This window comes from Leucoraja erinacea, chromosome 2 (genome assembly GCF_028641065.1).
Source record: "Leucoraja erinacea ecotype New England chromosome 2, Leri_hhj_1, whole genome shotgun sequence".
NCBI lineage: Eukaryota > Metazoa > Chordata > Chondrichthyes > Rajiformes > Rajidae > Leucoraja > Leucoraja erinaceus.
In genome coordinates, this window is record NC_073378.1 from 121703177 (window position 1) to 121730349 (window position 27173).

Below are 27173 nucleotides of genomic sequence, written 5' to 3' on the forward strand. Positions count from 1 at the left end.
CAGAATAGAGCCAAAATAAAGTAGATTCATGCATTACAAGGCCTTTTTGGCCAATTCTGTATTTCTGTATGAGAAGCCACAGGCTGCTGGCAGGTGCCAGGAAGTCTAGTTCCCAGATCAGTGTTTCAGATAAGGAAGGTCTAAGTATCTCTGCAATTGTAAGTATGTACAAGAGTCTTGCAGAGGACCTCCAAAGTATTGTAAATGCATGAGTGATTGGATTGCTGCAAAGGAATTGTAAATAATGTAAATAATGTTGCAAGACAGTTACCCTGCTGTTTGTTGATTGGCCAAAGTGTTAAGCCCTAGCAGAATTGTTTTGTGTTCCAGGGTAAATGTTGCATTATTCAGTTGGCTAGCTTCCTGCCAGAAGCTTCTGTAAGAAACATTGTTGAAGACTTTCTATAATTGGATTGGGGAACTGTCAATAATGGATTGATATAATTGATATGTTTGATTGGATTGTAAGGGGACCACCCATATGTAGTTCGGCCCCTCAAGGTTCATGGACCTGTAAAAGGTAGCCCCATTTTGGATCGGTGTCGATATTCTGAAAATGCACTTGGGACTGCGTGACCTTTTGGGCTGTGTCTGCTTGCACGAGGCTGAAGGGCTTGGAGAGGCAGAAACAAGGATCGAACCCGCGGTGGTTTACGTATCGTACAGGGGAATTTGCTGTTCGTTCAAAAAATAGTTTAGCTGGACCAATGCTTGAGTCAGTGTTTTTTTTTTACTGAACTAGACCAGGGTGGTAAGCTTTAGCGTATCTGCAGCGTATAGCGGAACTGCTGATGCTGTTTTACACTGAAGATACACACAAAATGCCGGAGCAACTCACTGATTCAGGCATCTCCGGATAGAAGGAATGGGAAACATTTTGGCTCGAGGCGCTTCTTCAGTAGTAGGGTCTGAAGTAGGGTCTCCCCTTAAGGCCTCAGTCTGATGAAGGGTCTGGACCTGAAACGCCACCCATTCCTTCTATCCAGAGATGCTGCCTGTTACTCCAGCATTTTGTGTCTATCTAAGGTCACAGCTCAGTTCCCTGTATTGCAATATATTATGTTTATATCTTATATAGTTTTTTTTTATTTACTCCATTATTTATATACTTTGTTTTATATCCACTGCTTTATATTTCTTGTTCCATATTAATATGACCTTAATATAATGTTAACAATGAATATAATATAATGAAGAATGTTCACTCGACGCCGATGATCCAGCTTCGCGGCAGAGGGCCTGAGAACATCGAGTTGGCTGAGGAGGCCACATATAGACCCCGTCCTCGGGTGGACTATGAGGGGGAGAACTGGATATTTTTAGTGCCTTCCCTCACAGTGAATTCTGCTGTGGGGGGACGTTTCATGTTGATTTCTATAGTGTACTGTTCTGTGTCTTTTTTCTTTTTCTCTTTTTTGTTTTGTATGGATTTATTGACATTTGATCTGTTCAATTGATTTAATCAATCTCTGTAAAGCACTTTGGTTCAAATACTGGTTTTGTTGAAAAGTGCTATATAAATAAACATTATTATTATTATTATTAACTATTTAAATAATTAATTACTATTTCATTTTATTTCCAAAGTGACAACATAAAAGTTTGCCCCAATGTATTCAGCTGCCATCTTCTTGGCCATGCATTTAATGGTAGCACACCACATAAAATCACCAGTCTGAAGGAGGATGTGCAGATGTGGTATATAAATGCAGCTCTTTGCTTCCTCCTCATCTCTCCGACCATTTCCATTTTTGATGAATTGCATAATGGATCTCGATTCTCCTCCAAGCTCACTACCGATTTTAACCCCTCCTCAGGTTTATCAACCAGCAAAAAAAAAAAGACATTGACCCTTCCCCTCGGTATTTTCAGTGAAGGCAATTGTAGAAGTTAATAATCACTGTTTTATTGGACTGCATTACAGTCAAGGACTTTTTTAGCTCATACATACTCCATTGAATTACAACGTTCTGTAATATTGTTCTTGGGCAATCACAATACACTTGAACATAAAAACAACTGAAGTAGTGCTTTTTTGTCAATAAGGTATACAGCTCAGGACTACACTGACCTTTTTCCTCTTACATATTAATTCTTCCAATTTCCAATACCATCAGCATGTCTTTTGAACAACTACTTCCCTCGTCAATCTCTCTACTTCATTTAACTTTTTCTTCTGGCAACTGCACACATTCACCAAGCAAACAGCCAAGCCAAAATATTTCCACAGGAAAAGGAAATGTCATGTCTCCCTGACTTAACTGCTCGTGACCCACTGCTCCCATTAGCATCCTTCAGAAGCAATGATGGGAAATGGCATTAAGGCTTTTCTTTTGGTACGCCGCATTCATTTGCAATAAAAGCCTTTGTCAGTTTGAGCTATTAAAACCCAATATGAAATGCACCTCCACACAATCAGATCCAGATTCCTGTGCACATTCAAAACCCGAGGGATATAGGAACCATCTTGCTCTCACCGATAAAATTCAATAGTATAATATATATAAGAAGAACCCAATTATTCACAATATAAATAATTTGGAAACAAATAAAAGTTTCCTTGAAATTAAATAATCTATCAGTACTAATCCCACTAGTGAACAATCCCGCATTCAAACCATCTCTCATCGACAAAACATATCAACAATGGGATAGACTGGGGATTAGGAAAGTAGGGGATATGTATGAAGTGGGCAAACTGTTATCATTTCAACAGTTAAAATTAAAATTTAAACTGAAGGATAATCAATATTTTAAATATATACAGATATGTGACTTTATGAAGAAATATATACATAGATTTCAAACTATATTTTCAGACCCTTTAGAAGAAGCAATGAATATTAAGGCTGATTCACAAAAACTAATATCATACTTTTATAATAATATATTAAATAGAGAATTACCCTCAACAGAGGCACTAAGAGAAGATTGGGAACATGGGCTAATGATAAAGATCTCAAAGGATAGATGGGAAAAGTATCTGATGAACACACATAATTGTTCTATTAATGCAAGACATAATTTAATTCAATTCAAATTATTACATAGACTATATTATTCAAAAACGAGGTTGAATAAATTTTATCCAAACGTCTCTCCCAGATGCGATAAATGTTTGTTTCAAAACGCTAATATAACACATTCATTTGTAGGATGTACAAAGTTGAATACAATTTGGAGCGATATATTTGATATATTTACAAAGCTTTTTAAGTCCACCCAATAGAACCTAAAACAGAATGGATTATATTTGGAATAATAGTAGAAGATATCAATTTAAATAAAGACCAAAATGTTTTTTTTAATTATGGGTTAATAATTGGAAAGAAATTGATACTTAAATGTTGGAAAAATACAACCATACCAACTGTTAAAATGTGGATTAGGAATATGATGGACATAGCACACCTTGAAGAAATGAGACTCCGACTAATAGATAAATATGACCAATTCTTAAGGAGTTGGTCTCCTTTCATTGACTTTTTGTAATCATGTGATGCAGCGGTACCGTAAAGATTGCTGATTTCAGTTCATGCGGATAGATCTACATCTCCGATTAAAGATTTGAAAAATTCTCTTTTAAGGGGCTCTCTTTCCTATTTCTACTTTCTACTTTTTCTTTTTTTTATATACACTTCACGTTTTTCTATTCTCTACCATTATTTTTCCTCTTTTTCCCCTTTCTATTGTTTTCTTTATCTTGTCTTGCTTACTTCCTTCTCAAAACATAAAACTAGAGGTTGTACATAGAATGGATTACGGTATTACATAGTTGGGACCTAAAATTAGGTTCCACTGTACTGTTTTGTACTGTATTAACTTCTAATAAAACAAAAAAAACAAAAACAAAAAAAAAAACCCGAGGGAGGGAAGGAAGCACATGCAAAATTAACATGAACATCACATAGCATCAAATGATATTATAGATGGTGTTATATAGCAAGAACTATTTGAGGAAGCATCTTTGTGAAGCATTCCATTGTGTTGTGAGGCTGTAAAGAGTGATAAAGGACACTGGTATATTGGAGGATGGGTTGCACTGCAAAGCAGTCAGACTTACTGTAAATTGATTAAAAACTAGTACACTAGACTTTTATTTTCACCAGTCATTTTACTCCCGATAGTATGCAGTCATGAATTATGAGGGTCAAACTTTTCAAGGTCGACTCTCATACTCACTCATCTGTCTGAGTGAGATATATCGAGGTTGAAGCCCCCCATCCAGGATGTTAAGAAGCTGCACCGAATTGTGGACAACCCAGACCATCACACAAACACAAACCAACCTCCCTTCCATCGACTCCATTTACACCTCAGCTGCCTCGGCAAGGCCAGCAGCATAATTAAGGACACGTTGCACCCTAGCCACTGCCCTTCTCCCCTTCCCCATTGGGCAAAACATATAGAAGTGTGAAAACGCACACCTCCAGATTCAGGGACAGTTTCTTCCCAGCTGTTATCAGGCAACTGAACCATCCTACCAACAACTAGAGTGCAGTCCTGAGCTACTAACTACCTCATTGGAGACCCTTGGACTATGTTTGATCGGATTTTACTCATGCACTAAATGTTATTCACATTATTCCCTTTATTATGTATCTGTACACTGTGAATGGCTCGATTGTAATCATGTATTATCTTTCCGCTGACTGGTTAGCACGCAACAAAAGCTTTTCACTGTACCTCAGTACACGTGACCATAAACTAAACTAAACTAAAACAAAACTAAACCGTTCGGTTGTGAGCAGTTTTGGGCCCCATATCTGAGGATGGATATGCTGGTGTGGGAGAAGGTCTAGAGAAGGTTTATTGTATTGTATTGTATTGTATTCAAATTTATTGTCATTGTCTCAATTAGAGACAACAAAATGAATTTCCCTTTACAGTCAGTATCATAAAAATAAATAAATAATAAATATTAAAACATATTAAAAAAAATAAAATAGAATTTTAAAAAAAGCACAAACACAGAAAGTCCACGACACAACACAACACAGTGGCACCAAGGTGAGGAAGGCACCATAGTCCAGCCAGCCTCCCCTCCGTGTTCATCCATGGTCGGGGCCTTCCGAGCACCCGCAGTCGCCGCCCCGTGTGGCCCGATGTTCAGGCACTCATGCCGGGCTGGTGGAACACCGACGCCGAACCCCGACGGTGAGAATGATCTGGGGATGATTGGGTTGACATGTGAGGAGGGTTTCATGACTCTGGACCTGTGCTCTGTGGAGTTTAGAAGAATGAGGGAGGACCAAATTGAAACCTATCAAATAATGAAAGGTCTAGATAGGGTGGATATGGAGACCATGTTTCCGGTAGAGGGAAAGTCTAGGACCAGAGGGCATGATCTCCGAATTTAAAACATGTACCTTTAGAATGGATATGAGGAGGTATTTCTTCAGCCAGGGTGGCGAATCTGTGGAATTCATTGCCACATATGGTGATGGAGGTCAAACCATTGGGTGTTTTTCAAGCAGGGATTGACAGGTTCCTGATTAGTAAGGGTATCATAAGCTCTAGAGAGAATGCAGAAGAATGGGGTTGAGAGGGAACAATAGATCAGGTATCATTGAATGGCAGAGTAGACTTGATGGGCCGAGTGGCCTAATTCTGCCCCAATGACGTATGGTCTTATGATGAATCATGACTTCCATCTGAGACTTTGCTGCTAGTTTCCAGAAGCACACAAAAGTGCTTTCATTCATCGTCCATTTCAGAGTGACTTGAAAATGAAAGACAAGGCCACTAGGACAAGAACTCTGGGTCCATAGTGAGCAGGAGGAAATAGCTCCTGGAGATAAACCTGGAGATGGTAGGTGTGGAATGATTCACTGCAAAGTAATTATGCACCTCCACACACTGGGCTCCACATGTCGGCACTGGGCCTGTACTCACTGTAGTTCAGAAGAATGAGGGGGGGGGGACCTCATTGAAACACACCAAATATTAAAAGGCTTGGATAGAGAGGCTGTGAAGGCCAATCAGTGGATATTTTTAAGCCAGGGATAGATAGATTTTTGATTAGTACTGGTGCTATGGGTTATGGGGATAAGGCAAGAGAATGGGGTTAGGAGGGAGAGATAGATCAGCTATGATTGAATGGCAGAGTAGACTTAATGGGCTGAATGCCCTAATTCTGCTCCTATCAGTTGTGACCTTATGACCTTAGAGAAACAGCACAGAAACAGATCCTTCGGTCCACCAAGCCGACCAGCGATTCTGCGCACTAACACTACCCTACACACACTGGGGACTATTTACAATTTTACCAAGCCAATTAGCCTATAAATCTGTAAGTCTTTGGAATGTGGGAGGAAAATGGAGAAAACCCACACAGGTCATGGAGAGAACATACAAAGGCCTTACAGACAGCACCCATAGCCTGAATCAAACCCGGTCCTCTGGTGCTGTAATGGGCCAGTCCCACTTAGGTGACTTTTTAGGCAACTGCAGGAGACTATGCAGTTGCCACATGGTCACCACATGTTCGCGGGTGGTTGCCGGGGAGTCGCCTTCATGGTCGTGAGGATTTCCCGCATTCTGGGAACTGGACGCGGGCTCATTATGGTCACCGCGTATTTTCAACATGTCGAAAAATTAGCGGTGACTAGAATGAAGCCGCCATGGAGAGTAGCGAGAATTCTCGTGCCATACGTGGGTCGCTAGGAGGTCCTAGTGGGCAAAATCTGGAAAGTGGATGTGACTAGTTGTGTCGGCTATAATTTGTCACCGAGTACACAACAGTATACTTCAGCAGCACAGTAGGGAAAGTGGTTGCAAGATACAGCATGGAAAAGGCCCTTCGGTCCCCCGAGTCCATGTTGATCACCCGTTCACTATAGTTCTATGTTATGCCACTTTCCAATCCACTCCCTACACACCAGGAGCAATTTACAGACTTACAAAATTCTTAAGGGTTGGACGGCTAGATGCAGGAAGATTGTATCCGATGTTGGGGAAGTCCACTTCACAGCTTAAGGATCCAAGGGGGAAATCCTTACAAACCGAGATGAGGAAACTTTTTTCACACAGAGGTGGTGAATCTCTGGAACTCTCTGCCACAGAGGGTAGTTGAGGCCAGTTCATTGGCTATATTTAAGAGGGAGTTAGATGTGGCCCTTGTGGCCAAGGGGATCAGAGGGTATGGAGAAAAGGCAGGTACGGGATACTGAGTTGGATGATCAGCCATGATCATATTAAATGGCGTTGCAGGCTCGAAGGGCCGAATGGCCTACTCCTGCACCTAATTTCTATGTTTCTATGTTTCTATGTTTCTATGTTTCTACAGAGGTCAATTAACTACAAACATGCACGTTTTTCGGATTCGGGAGGAGAATCGGTAGGGGGAGAATGTATTAAATCTGTACAGACAGCACCCGTAGTCAGAATGAAACACGGTTCACCAGCACTGTGAGGCAGCAGCTCTACCAGCTGAGCCACTGTGCCACCCTTAATGGGTTTGATCCTAACTACAGCTGTTATCCTTGCAGTTTGTACATTTGCTCTGTGACCACGTGGGGTTCCTCTTACACTCCAAAGATGTACAGGTTTGTAGGCTAATTGGCTTGGTATGAATGTAAATGTGTGTGTAGGATAGTGTTAGTGTGCGGGAATCATTGATGGACATGAACTCGGTGGGCAGAATGGCCTGTTTCTGCACTGTATCTCTAAACCAAAAGTAAATGACTCCTTTTCCACAGTTTTGTAACTTATTCTCTCCTTCTTGCCTGTCCAATTCCTTTTGAAACTTCTGATTAGTATGCTTCCACCACCTGACAGCCTATGAGTTCTGGGTTGCAACCTATAATGGAATTGCTTCATCACTTCTCCCTTGTACCATTCACCGAGCATTTTAAATCCATTCTCCAGTCCTCTGGAGAGAAGGAATGGGTGGCGTTTCAGGTCAAAACCAGAAATTCTCCAGAATTTAATTGTCTGGTTCAGGTGCATATGGAAAACTTTGACTGTTCTTGCACAGTTTTTTTCATTTCGCTGTTTGGATAATTTTGAATAATTATGGATCTTGTTGAAACAAATAAAATTATAAAAGGACTGGAAAAGCTAGATGCAGGTAAAATGTTCCCATTACTGTGGGAGTCCAGAATCAGGGGGCACAGACTAAGAATAAAGGGGAAGCCATTTAAAACTGAGATGAGAAAAAATGTTTTCACCCAGAGAGTTTGTGAATTTGTGGGATTCTCTGCCACAGAAGGTACGTGAGGCCAATTCACTGGATGAATTTAAAAGAGTTAGATAGAGCTCCAGGGGCTAGAGGAATCAAAGGACATGGGGAGAAGGCAGGCACAGGTTACTGATTGTGGATGGTAGGCCATGATCACAATGAATGGCGGTACTGGCTCAAAGGGCCAAATGGTCTCCTCCTGCATCTATTTTCTATGTTTCAAGTATAATCATGTTCAGTGTGTGGTTTGAGTCTGTCAAGAAACATAGAAACATAGAAATTAGGTGCAGGAGTAGGCCATTCGGCCCTTCGAGCCTGCACCGCCATTCAATATGACCATGGCAACCAGTCCATGTAATGCTGCTGCACACACGTTTTCCATTGGTCCTGCTTGTCAAATAACAATAAACTCAACTTGACTTAACTTGACTATAACTCAGGAACGATACCATGTTATATATTTCAATATCTTGATCAGAATTACATGAGATTCCATTTTGAAACAAAACATAAAAACCATGGAACATAATTCAAGAAAATAGCTGTCCCTGAGTTATGAACACACAGGCGATGGGCACTCACACAAAAATCAAACTTACATGGCAGAACTAGTTTTCTCTCTCTGCTTTGAGTAATAGCTTTTTCTTATTTGTCTTGTGTGCTTTTGATGCCATTCGTAGCAATGCCATGGAGGCATGGTTACCATACTGAGCGATGTTTGTGTATTTTTGCACATATAGTAAATTGTTTGTGAATATGGAACCCCTTTGTTAACAGGGACAGTCTGTGTATGATCTATATACTTGGAATAGGAATTATTTTCTTCCCTGTGTTCAGACCAGCAGTAGGACTGAAATAGCTTTGTCTGCATCTCTATATCTCCATCACTCAAGTGGACTAAACTAAACATCATGAAATCATTAACTAACATAATCAAAGTCCAAAGAAGGGTCTTGACCCGAAAAGTCACCCATTCCTTCTATCCAGAGATGCTTACAGACCCGCTGAGTTACTCCAGCATTTTGCGTCTATCTTTCATAATCAATGACCAGTCAACCTAATCAAAGTTTTGTCCCATCACAGTCATTCCTTCTTCTTCACACTCCTGTTAGGCAGAAGGTACAGAAGCTTGAAAGGGCACACCACCAGATTCAGGAACAACTCCTTCCCCTCTGTGATCAAGCTTCTGAACAACCAGTGCAGAATCCAGGGTACTGTCCAATTCACCTCTACCCCATTGTGGATATATGACTTCTCCTCCCGGAAGTCGCCACGAAAATGTGGTGCCTAGGTCATGTGGGGCGGCCAATCTCTGCCTCATCGGGACCTCTGCGCCGATCGGTGGGTAGAACTTGCCTGCGGCCGATGCTCTGGAATTTCGATCCGTTGCCATAGCAACGTTCCAGGGCCGGCTTTGCAGGTCAGTTCCTGACTACCCCCCCCCCCAAAGGCCACGACCTCTGTTGTTCTGGCAAAACGGATAATCTAGAAAGGCTCTGGAACCAAGGGTGCCGGAAAATCAGTGGTGGACCTGCATTATCCCATTTGATTTGCACTGCACCTAGGCAGCATGACAATATTAAACCTTAACCTGGTATATTTTAAATTTCTGCTAATTTAATTTGATTTTTACAATACTGTCCTGGATGATTCAGCTGGATGAAAGTGAGGAAGTGATTGGGCCTCTCGTTCACCTCAAGGAAGAAAATAATATGTTTTTTTTGAAGGTCTTTTTCACTTTTACTGACACCACCAACCTACAGTAACTGCAGTAATGTGCACTTTGAAAACTCTGTTTCTTGACAATGCTATTTCATTGCTGTGAATAAAAATAACACAATATAACATGAGATAGTAGCTCAGGACCATTCTCGACTTGGTGATAGGGTGGTCACAGGCAAATCACGGCAATTCCATGCAGGCAGAACCTGGGGTCAAGGTCGAATCTACCTGTTGCACCACTGTAGATGGGGCACGTTGGTCAACGTGGGTAAGTTGGTGGCGAAGACCCTTTGTCCATGCTGTACAACTCTATAAGTTGAACTGTAGAGACTAATAAAATAACGTACAATTAAATTAATAAAAGGAAAACCAGGCAAGTGTCTCACTAGAAACTATCTTTACAACCAACTTCAGGGACCACGTTCAAATGAAAGGTCTTGCACATATAATTTAATCCATCCCTGGATTAGTGCTGAGGGGCCTGATGAATAATACACCCAGCCCCTCAGCTGAGGACATTTCTTCTTTGCTACTGGATTCCGTTGGAGCAGTGGACAGGGTAGTCCAGCATCCCATTCTTTAGCATGTTCCTGTCTTCTGTAGTACAATGTACTCAACTGGCAGGAGAAACACCGTGATCGAGAAGGCGGTTCCCATATGGATGAGGCCTTCCCATTGCACGTCGGGTGTGCTGACGCCTGCAATGTCCCTAAATGCGGGATGCTCTACATGCACACATATATATGGTAGTGCGGGACAGCATTCGCGTAGGTTGGGCGGCATGGTGGCGCAGAGGTAGAATTGCTGCCTTACGGCTCCAGAGACCCGGGTTCGATCCTGACTATGTACAGAGTTTGCATGTTCTCCCTGTGACCGCGTGGATTTTCTCTGGGTGCTCCGGTTTCCTCCCACACTCCAAAGACGTACAAGTTTGTAGATGAATTGGCTTTGGTAAAAGTGTAAAATTGTTGATAGTCTTGGATATTGCTAATATACGGGGTGATCGCTGGACATCTCAGAGGTGGACCAAAGGCCCTGTATCTCTAAAGTCTGAAGACATCAACCTGAAATGTCATCTTTGTTGCCTCCTTCACAGAAGATGACTGACTTGGTGAGTGTTCCTGGAATTATCCGTTTTTATTTCAAAGCTCAAGAAAAAACAAAATCAAGAGGCTGTCACCAATGTACACATGAAGGCTAATGCTGTGTTCCCAACAGGAAGATGCACTGTTAGGAAGGAACTGCAGATGCCTGTTTAAACCGATGATAGACACAAAAAGCTAGAGTAACTGAGCGGGTCTGGAGAAAAGGAATGGGTGACGTTTCGGGTCGAGACCCTTCTTCAGATGCGGTCACAAGAAAGCAACTATCAGATCAGCATTGTGGCTTCATCTCCAACCTGTGCTTCCTTCAATCACCTTCTTCATTGTATCATAAAGTGCATCAGTAAACAAGCCAATAGTCTCATTGTCGCTGAAGGTATACCACAGAAGACCTTCTAAACCAACATCAGCAATTTCATATGCTTGGATTCCAAATATTTGATTAAAGTCTGATACAGTATATGGTCTAATTCTTGCTTTTGTGTATATTCCCACCCTCTGGTTGACTTCATTATTTTTCATTCTCTGTTTTTTTTGGCCCTTTTTATTCTCTACTTTAATTTCCCTCAGGTTCTTGCTCTTAATTTGCAAGTTTCTCTCCCCTTTTCAAAATATCTATCGTTGACTGTTTTTCCATCATCAAATTTACTCTTCCATTGTATTTCTCATATTTCTCTTCATTGTCTCCCAATTATTTTTTATTTTCACTTTTCCATTATTTCAATGGTCTGTTACGTTTTTAAAAATGTCATAACTTTTTTCAATGTTCATGCCATCAGTTGTAGACTACCCAGACTAAATATTAAGCACTGTTCCTTGAATTTGTGTATGGGCTCATCCCGGCAATGGGGATGATGGAGCACAGACCTGCTGGTGTGGGAATTGGACGGGGAATTAGAATGGCCGGCAACTGGCAGATCCGCAGCGGACAGAGTGCAAGTGCTCAGCAAAGCGGTCTCAATGATGTGGAGGAGGCAACAGTGGGAGGACTGTCTGGAAATAGAGGAATGTAGATTTCCCTGAGAGTCAAGTGTGTTTAAAGTCATATGCACTTGGAAAAAGGAATTCTTATTAACTACAGCTTCACGGGCACATCAAACGCAACCACACAACAAATAAAGAGACAATGGACAATAATACAATAGGTTGCCAGGTATGCTAGTTAGCCAGATTAAAATAGTGCCAGTATAGCGCAATTTAGGGTGTGCGCGGTTGCAAAGCAATGGAGCCGTATCGGCATGTGTAGGATAGTGTTAATGTGCGGGGGTCGCTGGTTGGTGCAGACTCAGTGGGCCGCAGGGCCTGTTTCCGCGCTGTATCTCCAAACTAAAAAACTTAAAAGTGTGACCTTATCCCATAGTTCATTGTAGTTCGGTGCTTAGGTAAGAACATGGTTAGCGTTGTGCAGGATGGTTTAAGAGCCTAATAGTTGGTGGGTAGATACTGTTCTTGAACCTGGAGGTCATGGTACTCTAGCTCGTATACCTTCTTACCAATGGTAGCAATGAGATGAGAGCATGGTCAGGCTGGTGCAGGTCTTGGACGATACTTGCTCTCTTGAGGCAGTGCTTCCTGTAGGTCACATCAAGGGTGGGTCAAACAAGATTACAGAGATATTACGAGAGTTAGAACTATGGAGAGATTTGAAAACAAAGATGAAAATAGGATAAATCTTTGCAAAGCATTCTGATCCTACTTGTCTGTTCCAATCTTGTTTGGAACAGACAAATTGCATCATTGTTCTGCAAAGATTTGTCACAGAATTGAGGGGCAGAATAGCCTCATTCATCATTGTGAAACATATCTTTGGGTCTAATCCATGTTGAATGATGTCAAATGAACATGCATCTAAGTTTCAGCAGTGATTTAGCTGAAATACTACCCAAGGGTAGGTTTGGAAACAGACAACTTTGGTGACAGTAAGGAAAGGTGATCTGAAACTTGACTCAGTATTAAATATGAGCAGTAGCTGGTACCATACGGCTCAAATACTAGACTGGAATGTTAGCCTAAATGTTTGGTTTCATTACTCTAGAGTTGAACTTCAACCAACTTCTTCTGATCAGTTATGCAATTGCTATCCATTGACTCAAGACTTAAGGTGGCGCAGTGGTAGAGTTGCTGCTTTACAGCACCAGAGGCCCAGGTTCGATCCTGACTACAGGTGCTGTCTGTATGGAGTTTGTACGCTCTCCCTGTGACTGTGTGGGTTTTCCCCAGGTTCTCCTGTTTTCCCTTCACACTCCACAGACATACAGGTTTGTATGTTAATTAGCTGAAACTGTGACTGAAACTGAACACAATACTCTTAGGCATGTCTTGTACAAATACTGTAAATGTGGCTTCACTAAAGTCTATAATATTAAAGTCTTAAATATCAGATGCAGACAGGATTTCGAGCTTCATTGCATCTTTTCTATAGCAGGGTGACAGACACTGACCACAACACTCCAAGTGTGGCCTCACCAATGTCTTGGATAACGACACTAACAAACCAGTAGACTCACATGCAGTGTATACACCACTTCAAATGAGTTGCATGAGTTTGGAGGGATATGGACCAAAAGCAAGCAGGTGGGTTTAGAGTAGCTGGGACATGTTGGGTAGCGTGGGCAAGTTGGGCCGAAGGGCCTGTTTCTACACTGTATGACTCTAAATTACATATTGCTGACAGTCATACACTATTCATGTTTTATATAAACCTCCTGTGACCATGTCAGAGGGCAAACTGAGACAAATAATGAACATTTTCTATTCTCTCTCAATCAGTAGTCAAAATTACTAAGATAAACTGGCCATCAGAAACCCTTTAATTAAATACCAATCTGGAAAAACCTTTCAGGAGAGTAACAACTTAAAAATGTATTTGTCCAATTCTTTTTATTTTATTTTATTTTTTTAAATTATTTTAGCTTTAAAAAAGATAGAAATAAAAGAAGTAAGGAAAGTGAGCAAAAATCGTGAAGGTGCAGGAAAGTGTTGGGAAAAGAAAGCCCCTTAGGGAGGAAGTTAGAGAAGGAAGTAAAGAAAGGAAACAAGACCCTAGAAAGAAAAGAAAAAAAAGGAAAAACAATCGCTCTATTGTAACACAAAACTCGCAAAAAAGGATATACCAACCGTGTTTAAAAAATATATATATATTTTATACCCCCCGTTACCAGATCCTGGTACCATTTATATTTTTAATTACTATTGCACCTTATGCTTGTAATAGTTCCTTAAATGCAGACCACGTCTTTTGGAATTTTGACACAGATGGAACATATTGACCTGAAGTGCTGTTTTTGTTCTGATAAATGCATATGTTTTAGTTAAAGTGACTATAACACCTGACGATTCCGATTGCTTTTGAAATGCTACAATGTACATAATACTGTTTTTTACTTTTATAATATTTTGATGGTTCAGCATTCTCTGCATGCTTTTGTGTTCTGCTCCTCTAGAAATAAAAGCATTGAAGTGGGAATACAAAGATATAATTTTTTTTTAGTTTATTTTTTTAGTTTATTTTTGGAGATACAGCGTGGCAACAGTCTGTCTCGCCAACCGTCTGTCTCGTCCTTTTCCTCTTTGTTGTTTTTTAGTATGTGTTAAATGTATGTTTCGGTGCTCTTGGCTTTGTTATATGTGGGCGGGGGCGGTGGCTGGGGAAAATCTCTTACCTTGACGGAGATGCAATTTTTTTCCCGTAACGTATCTCCACCCACGCTGTGGTCTAACATTGTGGAGCTGTTGGCCCCTTTGCCAGGGATCGACCTCGGAGCTCCAACCGCGGGTGCCTGCGGGCTTTACTATCGTGGAGTTCGCAGGGACCGACTTCAGGAGCTCCAAGCTGCAGGAGCTTCGACCGCCCAGATTGCGGGAGCTTCGATCGCCCCGACTGCCCTGACCGTGGGAGATTAAAGAGGAAGGAGATTGGACTTTATTGCCTTCCATCACATGGGGGAATGTGCGGAATCTGCCATGGTGGATGTTTATGTTAACTTTTATGTAGTTGTGTATCTTGTTGCTTTTTTGAAGTATGGCTGTATGGTAATTCGGATTTCACTGTACCTTAATTGGTATACGAGACAATAAACTGACCTTTGAATCTTTGAAAACAGGACCTTTAACCCATCAGTCTACACCAACCAACAATCACCCATACACCTGTTCCATTCTACACACCGTACAGACTGTGGAGAGTGGGTCTAATGGACACATGACTCTTCTGCATGGAGAGCGAGCTAGATGTCAGGATATCTACTCTAATGCATCCTACACTTCCAGCAATCCTGGTTTCAATTCTGATCTCCGGTGCTGCCGATGTGAAGTTTGCACATTCCCCGTGAACGTGTCGATGTTCACAGGTGCTCTGTTTTCCTTCTATTTTAGTTTAATTTAGTTTAGAGATATAGTGTGGAAACAAGGCCCTTCAGCCCACTCAGTCCGCGCTCACTATCCATCACACTCGTTCGATTCTACACACTAAGGACAATTTTTACAGAAGCCAATTAAACTTCAAACCGCATCTTTGGAATGTGGTGGGAAACCGGAGCACCCGGAGAAAACCCACATGGCCAAACAGTTATTGGCATTTTCATTTCATTTCCATTGCCATTGCAGTTTCAAGCACAGGGCAGACCAAAGAGCTGATTTGCATTTTCATTTCACTTCCATTGCCATTGCAATTTCAAGCACAGAGCAGGCCGAGTCAAACAGCTCATTGCATTTTCACTTCATTTCCATTACAATTGCAGTTTCAAGCACAGGTGGAGTCTCAAACTAGAGGGCATAGCAATAAGGCGAGAAGGGAAATATTTAAAAGGGATCTGAGGTACATTTTTTTCACACAGATGGTGGTGTGGATATGGAATGAGCTGTAGATCTAAGATGTAGAAGCAAGAAAAATTGCAATGTTAAAACAAAAATTTGGAAAGGTACCCGTGGAAACAAGAAACTGCAGATACTGGTTTACAAAAAAGGACAAGTGTTGGAGTAATTAGCGGGTCAGGCAGCATCTTTGGAGAACACGGATAATTTTTCTATCCAGGTACCTGGATAGAAAATGTTAGGAGAGATATGGGCCAAATGCAGGCAGATGGGACTAGTTCAAATAGACTTAGGACGAGTTGGAACGAAGGGTTTGTTTCCATGGTGTTAAGACTCGATGACTATTTCTTCTGCTGCTGATGGTTCACAATGCTCATGGATGCTCAGCTTGGAGTTGCCAGATCTGTTCTCTCTATCCCATTTAGCACAATTGCTGTGCCACACAGGGTGTCCTCAGTGTGAAGACAGGAATTATGTTGCAGCATTAAGTTCCATAGACTTTATTATGAATGCGTGTACATTATATTCATTATTCCCTTTTCCACTCACAGTGCAGCATCTCCCGTATGAACTCATTAGCAGACTGCTGTGCTGTTTCATGTAAAACTCTAAATTACTGGTAAATTGCCACTTTAACTCAATCTCTCTTTCCCTTTCTGATCTTCCTGTCTTTCACACTGAACACTGGTCCAATGGAGCTCAGTGGAAGCAGCAATAACATTGCATCATTCTCCTGAGCAAATTACAACCTTCTGCACTAAAAACTGATTCAAATTAAATTCTGACTTTTTTCCCAATCAATTTTAGTGTTTCATTACACTCCTGATCCTCGTTCCTGGATGTCTCATCTCTGATTTATTTTAAACTATCTCCCACCCTTTTTGCCGACAACACTCACTATAATTCTCTTTTAGCCTTTTCTTCCTAAATGTTGATTCCATTGTATGTTCAGTCCCCACCATTGGTCACCCTTCGATCATTTTGTCTCCACAAAAGCAACAATATCATTACCCTTTGTATCTATTTGCATGATTAATTAAGTTACCTTGCCTCTTCTTCTTTTCGTGTCCATCTTGTTACAAATGTTGACCTCGCTGTCATCGTCCGTCCTGAAAAGGACGCAAGCTTCCGGCGACAATCAGTGGAAGCCATCACTTGTTGCAATAGATGATGGTGGTTGCAGAATTAGCTCAGGATACTTACAGTTTCCAGCCCCGCGACGTAGACACATCTGCTACGGGGCCATTTACCTTGCTGAGAATGCTCCATGCCAAGAATGCTCCACACCAAGGCACCATCCCTTGATCTGTCTTGTTTTTTAAAGTTCTCAGAACTCTTGCATTTGTTTGTTGCATCATTCCCCTATCCTCTCACAACTTGTTTAGCATTTTTGCTTTATCCTCTTGTATCTTTGCTTTCTCTCTTTAGACTTTAGATTTTAGAGATACAGTGCAGAAACAGGCTTTTCAGTCCACTGAGTACATGCCGACCAGCAATCACCCTGTACAATAATGCTGTCTTACATTCCTGGGAAAAGTTGACAATTTTACTGAACCCAATTCATCTCCAAACCTGTGCATCGTTGTAATGTGGGAGGAAACCGGAGCACCCAGAGTAAACCCACGCAGTCACAGAGAGAATGTACAAACTACCCACGTGGTCAGGATTGAACCTGGGTCCCTGGCGTTGTAAGGCAGAAACTATTGTTTCACCCCTTGTGTCACTGTTCGCTCCTGAAAACAAAACTGGTACAAAAATCTCCTTTATCTCCCTTCTCTGTCTCCTTACACAAGTTTTAAATAGTCCTGGAGAATAGTAGGGTTGCTTGACAAGTCCAAAATAAGGGTAAAGCCGGTTTTGAAAGCATTAAATGGAAACTTGCAGAGATTGTAGGATGGCTCGATTGTAATCATGTGTTAGTTTAGAGATACAGCGCAGAAACAGGCCCTTCGGCCCACTGGGTCCGTGCCGACCAGCGATCCCTGCACATTAACACTATCCACGGGACTATCCAGCTTTGCATTCACTGTAAGGCAGCAACTCTACTGCTGCACCACCGTGACCACTGACCGCTCATGTATCATTTTCCCACTGACTGGTTAGCATGCAACAAAAGCTTTTCACTTTACCTTGGTACACTAAATAAAACTCAATTGAATTTAACCTCATGCAACATATCATCCCGAGTCATATTGTGGCTACAGGAACACCTATCTGTTGCCCTCCCTGAGTCATTACCACCTCTCCACACCGCTCCCTCCATTTGTGCAGTTCAGAGTGCTATTAAAACAGTAATGGCTACTGTATTTCTCAAGGAAAGCCATCTCTACCATGGGAATCCAAAGCAATATACTTGTTAAACAGATGGATGGCCACTGGGGATTTCTGCACATCTTGCCTCTTTCTACACTCCCTTGGCGGCTACCCTGTTGCATTTCTGTTGGGTGACCACCCACGCAGCAAACTATCCATATCCATCTCAGCATAGCAAATACTCCAAAATGAATCTGTAGTCAGATGTAGCTCTATCATGTGGCTAACACATCGCTACAGCTGGATATATCTAGTCATGGAGTCACAGAGCACAGAAACAGGCACTTCAGCCCAACTCATCCATGCTGACCTAAATTAATCCCATTTGTCCACATGTCTTTTAAATGGGCGGCACGGTGACGCAGCGGTAGAGTTGCTGCCTTACAGCTCTTGCTGAGCCGGGGTCCCGGGTTCGATCCCGACAACGGGTGCTGTCTGTACGGAGTTTGTACGTTCTCCCCGTGATCTGCGTGGGTTTCCTCCAAGATCTTCGGGTTTCCTCCCACATTCCAAAGACGTACACGTGTGTAGGTTAATTGGCTTGTTATGAATGTTAAATTGTCCCTTTTGTGTGTTGGATAGTGTTAGTGTGCGGGGATCGCTGGTCGATGCGGACTCGGTGGGCCAAAGAGCCTGTTTCCGCGCTGTATCTCTAAACTAAACTAAACTAAACTATATGTTGTTATAGTATCAACATTAACTACCTCCTCTGACAGCTTGTTCTAACTACCCACCACCCTAAACCTCCTGCACACATGATTCCCATAGTCACTGAAAGTGCCCCTGATATCCCACATCACTCAGATAGACCCTTGCATGGGTCTGACCTCTCCTGCCCTGAATAAACTTTAAATGACCTCAGTTACACTCAGCTTTATTTCCCTATCCACAATCTTGACCTCAATTTACCTTAAATTACAAAACCGTACAATTATGGGATTACCTGATCTTACCAACCAATCAAGAAAAGTGCTGTGGTTCAGGATCAAAATTCACTACTAACGCTTAAAATGTGGATCAGTAATATGTTGGACACAGCACACCTTGAAGAAATGAGACTCCTCCTAATAGATAAACAAGACCAATTCTTAACGAGTTGGTATCCATTTATTGATTTCTTGGATTCATGTGGTGCAATAGTATCGTAATAATTAAAGGTTTCAGGTATGGGTGAAAGATGATCAATAATATAAAAACTCATCTCCTTGCGGCTATTTGATAATCTCCTGCTTACTTTTCTTGCTTATTTCTTTTTCTCACTATCCCTTTTTCCTCCTTTTTATTCACACACACTAGACTTTCCTCTATTCTTTACTATCTCTTTCTTTCTTATTTCTCTCTTTAAAAAAGAAAAAAGAATGAAGTTGGACAGAGAATGTATTATGTTAACATAATTTTGGGAACCTGTAAAAAGGTACCACTGTATTGTACTTACTTCTAATAAAATAAAAAAAAATGTTTAAAATTTAAAAAATTCACTACTGAATTTTCGAGGATAGTTAGGAACGGATAATAACTATCGGCCTTTCCACTGAGGTTTACGTCCCAAGAATATGTTCCACCAGGTGGCACCAGCAATGGCTGCCTCACCAACAGTCTGTCTGTTCGTTCCTTCTCTGTTGTTTCTTCAGTATGTGTTAAATGTATGTTTTAGTGTTCTGTAGCTTGTTTTATGTGGGGGGTGGTGGGGGAAACTTTTTTTTAAACTCCTACCTCGACGGAGATGCAATTTTTTCCCGTATCGTACCTCCGTCCGCACTGCAACCTAACATCGAGGATCCGGAGGCCCCTGCTGGAGGCCGACATCGGGAGCTCCAACCACGGGAGCCTGCAGGACTTTAACATCATGGAGCTCGCGGTCTCTGGTTAGAGACCGACATCGTGAGCTCCAAGCCGCAGGAGCTTCGACTGTTCCAACATAGGAGATTTGATCGCCCCGACACGGGAGCATTGACCGCCGCCTGTGGGAGATTCGGTCACCCCGACGGATGGTTCAACTGTCCCGATCGTGGGAGGAAATGAGGGAAGTTAGATTAGAGCTAAGGGCATTACCAGAGCCCCCACACACGACGACTGCTCTCAGGAGCCGCAGCATGAAGCTTTCGACTGCTTCCAACGATTACTGGGAGATTTTTTAAATCGCCCCTTTTTAAAAACGTTTTGATATTTTGACCGCCGGCTGTTGCGCAGGAGGCATTTTTATCACCACCTAGACAGACTGATTTTGGAGAGTGTCCCCCAATTGTGTGTCTAGTGTAAAATACAATAAAGTTTTCATTCATTCAAGAAGATTAGACTTTATTGCCTTCCATCACAATGAGGAATATGGAATCCGCTTTGGTAGATGTTTATGTTAAATTTTATGTAGTTGTGTGTCTGATACAGTAATACAAATATCACTGTATCTTAATTAGTACACGTGACAATACAATACCTTTGAAACCTTTGAAGAAATGAATGATTTTGTTTTAAAAAGCAATTTAGTTGTAATGCCAGAATTATCGTGATCCACTTTCTCTTCCATTTTCCTGCTTGCTGACATAAATCTTTCCATGCTGACATATCGTTATAAGTGTTATTCAGTGAAGGATATGTTTCTGAGGTGAGCTGAGTGTTAAAGGTTGCTCCTCTCTTTGCTGCCATTTATTCATATGGATTGGTGAGTCAGTACCTACACCCTGTCCGCCTTGGCCTACGCGTTTTCCTGGTTGCCAAACATTTCAGCTTCCCATCCCATTCCCACACTGACCTTTCGATCCTGGGCCTCCTCCACAGTCTGAATAAGGCCACACGCAATTTGAAGCACAAGCGCCTTATATTTTGTCTGGACAGCTTACAACACAGCCCTATGAATATTAATTTCGCTAATTTCAAGTAATTCTTGCATTCCCTCTCTCTTCTGCCCCTCCCCCACCGTAGTGGTCCTGCCAGTTCCACTGTTGACCCTTTCATTACCATCTCTTGCACAGCCAACAATGAACCATTGTGTGCTCCCTTGGTCATCGGTCGCTGCTCTGATTTGTTCTGAACCTTTTCATACCTCTAGTTTCCCTCTCCCCAGTCTGAAGAATGGTCTCAACCCGAAACATCACCTATTCCTTTTCTCCAGAGATGCTGCCCAAAGATTATACAATCTACAATCTTTGGTGCTGCCTGCCCGCTGAGTTACTCCAGCATTTTGTTCTTGTCTTCGGTGTAAACCAGTATCTGCTGTTTTTTCCTACACATGTGCCCTTTTAATTGTGTTGTTATTATGCAGAGATGATTTCTGAACCACTTTAAGAACCACAATCTAATGTGAGAGACAAATTAGTTTAGTTTAGTTTGGTTTTGTGATACAGAGTGGAAGCAGGCCCTTCGGCCCACCTAGTCCTCACCGATCAGCGATCCCCGCACATTTAAGGATAAGGGGGAAATCTTTTAGGACCAAGATGAGAAAAACATTTTTCACACAGAGAATGGTGAATCTCTGGAATTCTCTGTCACAGAAGGTAATTGAGGCCAGTTCATTGGCTATATTTAAGAGGGAGTTAGATGTGGCACTTGTGGCTAAAGGGATCAGGTGGTATGGAGAGAAGGTAGGTACAGGATACTGAGTTGGATGATCAGCCATGATCATATTGAATGGCGGTGCAGGCTCGAAGGGACGAATGGCCTTCTCCTGCACCTATTTTCTATGTTTCTATGTTTCTATTAACTCTACCCTACACTCACACTAGAGACAATTTACACTTATACCAAGTATACAAAACCCAAGCCAATTTACCTACCGACCTGTACATCTTTGGAGTGTGGGAGGAAACCTAATACGTCGGTGAAAACTTACGCTGTCACGGGGAGAAGGTACAAGCTCCATACAAACGAGCACCCGTAGTCAGGATCGAACCCGGGTGTCTGGCACTGCAATCGCTGTAAGGCAGCACCTCTACCGCTGAGCCACCATGCCGTCCTTATGACATTTAATTACTTTACTAACTTTAAGAAAATGTCATGCAATTTCTCCTGCATGAATGTATTTTCCCTGGTGAGAATATTCTAATCTCTCCCTGCACCGCGAGTTTCTCCCACTGCCAATTGACACTCGAGAGGCAATCGAGGGATGCTTGAAAATATTCTTTGTTTTGAAATTGTTGGGAGGCTGATTATTCTTCTCTTTGAGCATCAGTGCATTTATTTATCAAACATTCTGCTCAGTGAGCGTAGGAGAGTGTTAAGAAATGTATTGGTGTCGAATAAAACTCCCCAGATGTGAGTGGTAATTTTCCGCTATTGTGTTCCTGGATGGAACTGATTGAAGCGGACATTTTGGCTGAACTGAGCTGAAATGAAAGATATCGGAACTGGATTTGGGATTGTGGCTGTTTTTGTTTTCTTTTGTAAACAATAAACCACAAGGCGAGAATAACCTGAACAAAATGTTTCCACCTTTTGCTTTTCATGTAGCATGTATCCCCCATGGAGAAAGCAACATGCATCAGGAACATAGTGCAAAATGTTAATCATAAAAGACACTCTGCCTCTCACCTCACACGCTCCACTCTTTTTCCATTGTTGATTTATCCCAATTAGACTATTGAATGCAAAGTGATCATAAGGTCATTTGTGAGAGGACCACAATTAGGCCATTCGGTCCATCAAATCTACCCCGTCATTCAGTCATAGTTGATCTATCTCTCCCTCATAACCCCATTCTCCTGCCATCTTCCCATAACCCCTGACACCCGTACTAATTAAGATTCTATCTATCTATCTATCTATCTATCTATCTATCTATCTATCTATCTATCTATCTATCTATCCCTTAAAAATATCCATTAAATTCTATCTATCTATCCCTTAAAAATATCCATTAAATTGGCCTCCACAGCCTTCTGTGGCAAAGAATTCCACAGATTCACCACCCATTGAAACAAGCACGACTGTGAGTGGGAATGACCCAGGTGAGTGCAAAGAGGTTTCCCCATTTGGAACAAGGGAACAGACAGATAAGGAATTGGGGCTGAGATGACACAAAGTTATTTTGCTCAGTGCATAGTGAATCTTTGCAGTTGTCTATCACAGCAGTTGTGCAGTTGCTGAGTATGTTCAAGATTGAATACCACTTAAGCAATCAGGGGACAAGGGGACAGGGCAGGAATATGGATGAGATAAAGTCTCAGCTGTGATATATTGAATGGCGGAGTAAGTATGAGAAGTCACACATGCATCTAACTCTTATATTTTCAATGCATGCTATCAGCAAAGTTGTCCCTAGCCAATACAAAGTCAAAACTTTACCCTGAAGATATTTCACAGTGATTTACAGGCAGGAAGTTTCTTTTCTAGCTTTTGTTATGCTTACGAGAACTGAAGAATTCAAGATCTGGAAAACCCATCTGACTAGCTTCACCATAATAGCACACATAGGTTTTCAGATTTTATTAGTCACTATTTCAAAAGCACAATAAATGCTTCACATACCAACCCTCCTCTGGGTTGTTAATGGAGACATTAACTCATTAATTTCTAATTGGTAGCTTGGGTTTTCTCTAAATGTGTTCAATTGCACTGTCGGATAAATCAGTCTCTAGTCTTCTTAGAACCCTTTGCTCCTTTTCACACTTTTTATACCTTAAGTAGAAATAACAATGCACGCACTCTACCTGCCTATTTCATCACCATAAAATCAATGATTTGTGACTGTGACAAGAGTAATGATAGAATCATAGAAACATACAAAATAGGTGCAGGAGTAGGCTATTCAGCCCTTCGAGCCAGCACCGCCAATCAATATGATCATGGCTGATCATCCAAAATCAGTACCCAGTTCCTGCTTTCTCCCCATATCCCTTGATTCCCTTAGCACCTATTGCTAAACCTAACTCTCTCTCAGGAGCATTACCTTTCTATACAGCCTCGATGAAACCACAGAAGCTATCAAAAGCTACCTGTTGATGATCTCTCTTCCCACTTGGTGGTTCTCTGCTCACATACATCTTTGACAAGTCTGTTGTTGGACTTCTTTGGTGTCAAGATGTCTGGTATCCAAATATTGTCAAATAGTTGCCGGTTGCATCATTTGTCATCCTTTTATATTTATAGGATGTGCTTCCTCACATGAGATGACATGCCACTGACTGAGCAGGAAGCTTGCCGTTTGTTGTCAAGGACTCAAAGAAAGTAATGCAAAAAGAAGTCCTCGTTACTTGACAGGATAGACATTCCGGCTCCATTCCCTGTCATATTTTCCCTGTCTTATCATATTCTGTACAACATCATGAGGGGAATAGACCAGGTAGATGCACTGAGTCTCTTGCCCAGAGTAATGGAATCAAGGGCCAGACGGCAGAGGTTTAAAGTGAGGGTATAAAGATTTAATTAAAATCTGAGCGGTACCTTTTTCATATAAAAGGGGTGGTAGGTGTATGGAACGAGCTGCGGAGGAGGTAGTTGAGGCAGGTACTATCACAACCTTTAAGAAATGTTTAAACAGGTACATGGGTAGGACAGGTTTACATGGATAAGGGCCAAATGCAGGCAGATGGGACTGGTGTAGATGGGACATGTTGGTTGAGTGGGCAACTTAGGCCGAAGGGCCTGCTTCCACGATGTATGACTATGGCTCTAGTTAGGGGCAGGGAAAGGATTATAAGTAGGAAACGGTACCCCATTATGGAGATGTCTGAAAATAGAGGGAATTAAAGAAGGGTGTAAGGGTTTTAGAGAGGGGCGGGGGGAGGGGGGGGGCTGAGAAAGAATCTTTTCACCTGGAAGATGGTTGGAGTTTAGAATACACTGCCTGATGGGGTGGTGGAGGCAGGTATTCACACAACATTAATTGCCATACCATAGACCAAGTACTGCTAGATAGGATTAGTATAGGTGGGTACCTATGGTCCACCTGGACATGGTGGGCCAAAGGGCCTGTTTCTGTCCCGTTTGACACTTTAATCACCTATTTGAAGAATTGCACGGTGGAAGAATAAAACCGTGTTTTAACCCTTTGTAAATCATTGCTGCAGATTCTGCAGATAGACATAAAGTGCTGTATCAACTCTACAGGTCAGGCAGAATCTGTGGAGAAAAGGAATAGGTAGCTGTTTCAGGTTGGAACTCTTCTTCAGAGTGTCCACATTTCTGAAGAACGTTTCCGACCCAAACCGTCATCTATTCTGCATCTATCTTCAGTATAAACCATCATCTGCAGTTTCATCCTACACGTTTTGGCTGCCAATTCTGCACTCTTCTCCTCATATTGAGCTGCACACTATGATTATATGGGAGGCCAGTTAGTTGTCTGGGAAGTTGGGCTTTTGTATTGGAAGTGTCATGATTGGTATGTTATGCAACTTGTGAGTGTGTGTGCAAGAGATTGATTCTCGGATTGGTGGGTTAGCCATTTTGAGTGAAATTAAGTAAATTGAGCAGAATGAAAATGATCTCATTGAACCCTTAAAAATGCTTACAGGACTTGATTAGAAGAGATGATGATTTATATTTCCGTGATTCGGTATGCAGGGTCACAGTCTTAAATTAACGGTGCTTTTGTTCAGGGCTGAGATAGGAATTTTTAATGTATAGAATCCCTCTGCATAGGAATGCTGTTAAGGATCCTCACACTTTCTTGGATTAAACTCCATCTACCATTTCTCTGCCCGTATCTGTAACTGATCTAAATCTGCTATATACTTTGACAGCCTTTCTCACTGTCTGCCACTCCATCAATTTTAATGCCAACTGCAAACTTACTCACCAACCAATCTACCTGTAATGGCAAATTTCCGACTCTTCCACTATCCAACTTTCCATTGCCATTACTACACAGGTAAGTCTTGTGATCATACGCAGACCAAATATAACTGATTTTCCAGTCATTATTACCAGTATAATTGGGTCTATATTGAAGTAGTTGTACAAACAAAGAAATAAACGTACCAGCTTTTCCTTATTCTGCATACAAGTTGTAGGTAGTCGGGTGAAAACTCTGTTCCCCAGTCTGGTGAAAACTGTATGGTCTCCACCCCAGTGCCTGGTCTGCCCCTCCCTGTCCACTATGCCCTATATATTCGCCACTCTGTGCATCTAATGACCACCACCAAGTGTCCAAAATAATATGGCAAGATATATCTAAACAAAATTAAATAATATGCCAACAGTAGGTAGCCTAAGCATAAATGGCTCCTACACTACCCTTGAGAAGGTTTCTGATCTGACTTGTCGCCTACCCCTATCCTCCAGAGATGCTGCCACCTACTGAGTTACTCCAGTACTCTGTGTTCTATGTGAGATTCCACCATCTGCAGTCCTTTGTACCTCCGTCTATATTTATCTCCGAGTCGTTTAAATATATCACAAATAACAGAGGTGCCAGCACAGATCCCTGTGAGCTTTACTGGTCACCGATCTTCAACCAGAATAACACTCCGCCACTTCTATCAGTAAGCCAGTTCTGAAGTCAAAAGACTAAGTCTCTGAGGATCCCATGCATCTTGATCTTCCAGTTCAGCCTACCTTGTGAGACTTTGTCAATTGCCTTGCTAAAATCCATGTAGACAACCAACCAAACTTGGACAGCACTGTGGCACAGCTGGTAGATCTGCTGCCTCACATTGCTGGAGACTCCCTAACATATATTGTCCTCACATATTTATATTTCCCACACAGCCCTCACTATCTTTCATGTCCTTCCCCTTGATGAATACAGATGGAAAGTACTAATTTAATATCTCACCTACATCTTCTGACTCCAAGCATAACTTCCCTCCTGCATTCTTGAGCGTTTCCTGGTTACCCTCTTCTTTTTAAAGTAAATTTATTCTTTACTCTCCCCACTCTCTTCTGAACTTTCCCCTGGCTCAAATCTCAACTGCATACAAAGGACAACTCGCGGTGTAAATTAATTCATAAGTTCATAAGTGATTAGACCATTCGGCCCATCATCTGCTCTGCCTTTCAATCATGACTGATCTATCGCTCCTTCCTAACCCCATTCTCCTGCTTTCTCCCCATAACCCCTGCCACCCGTACTAATCAAGAAACTATCTCTGCCTTAAAAATATCCA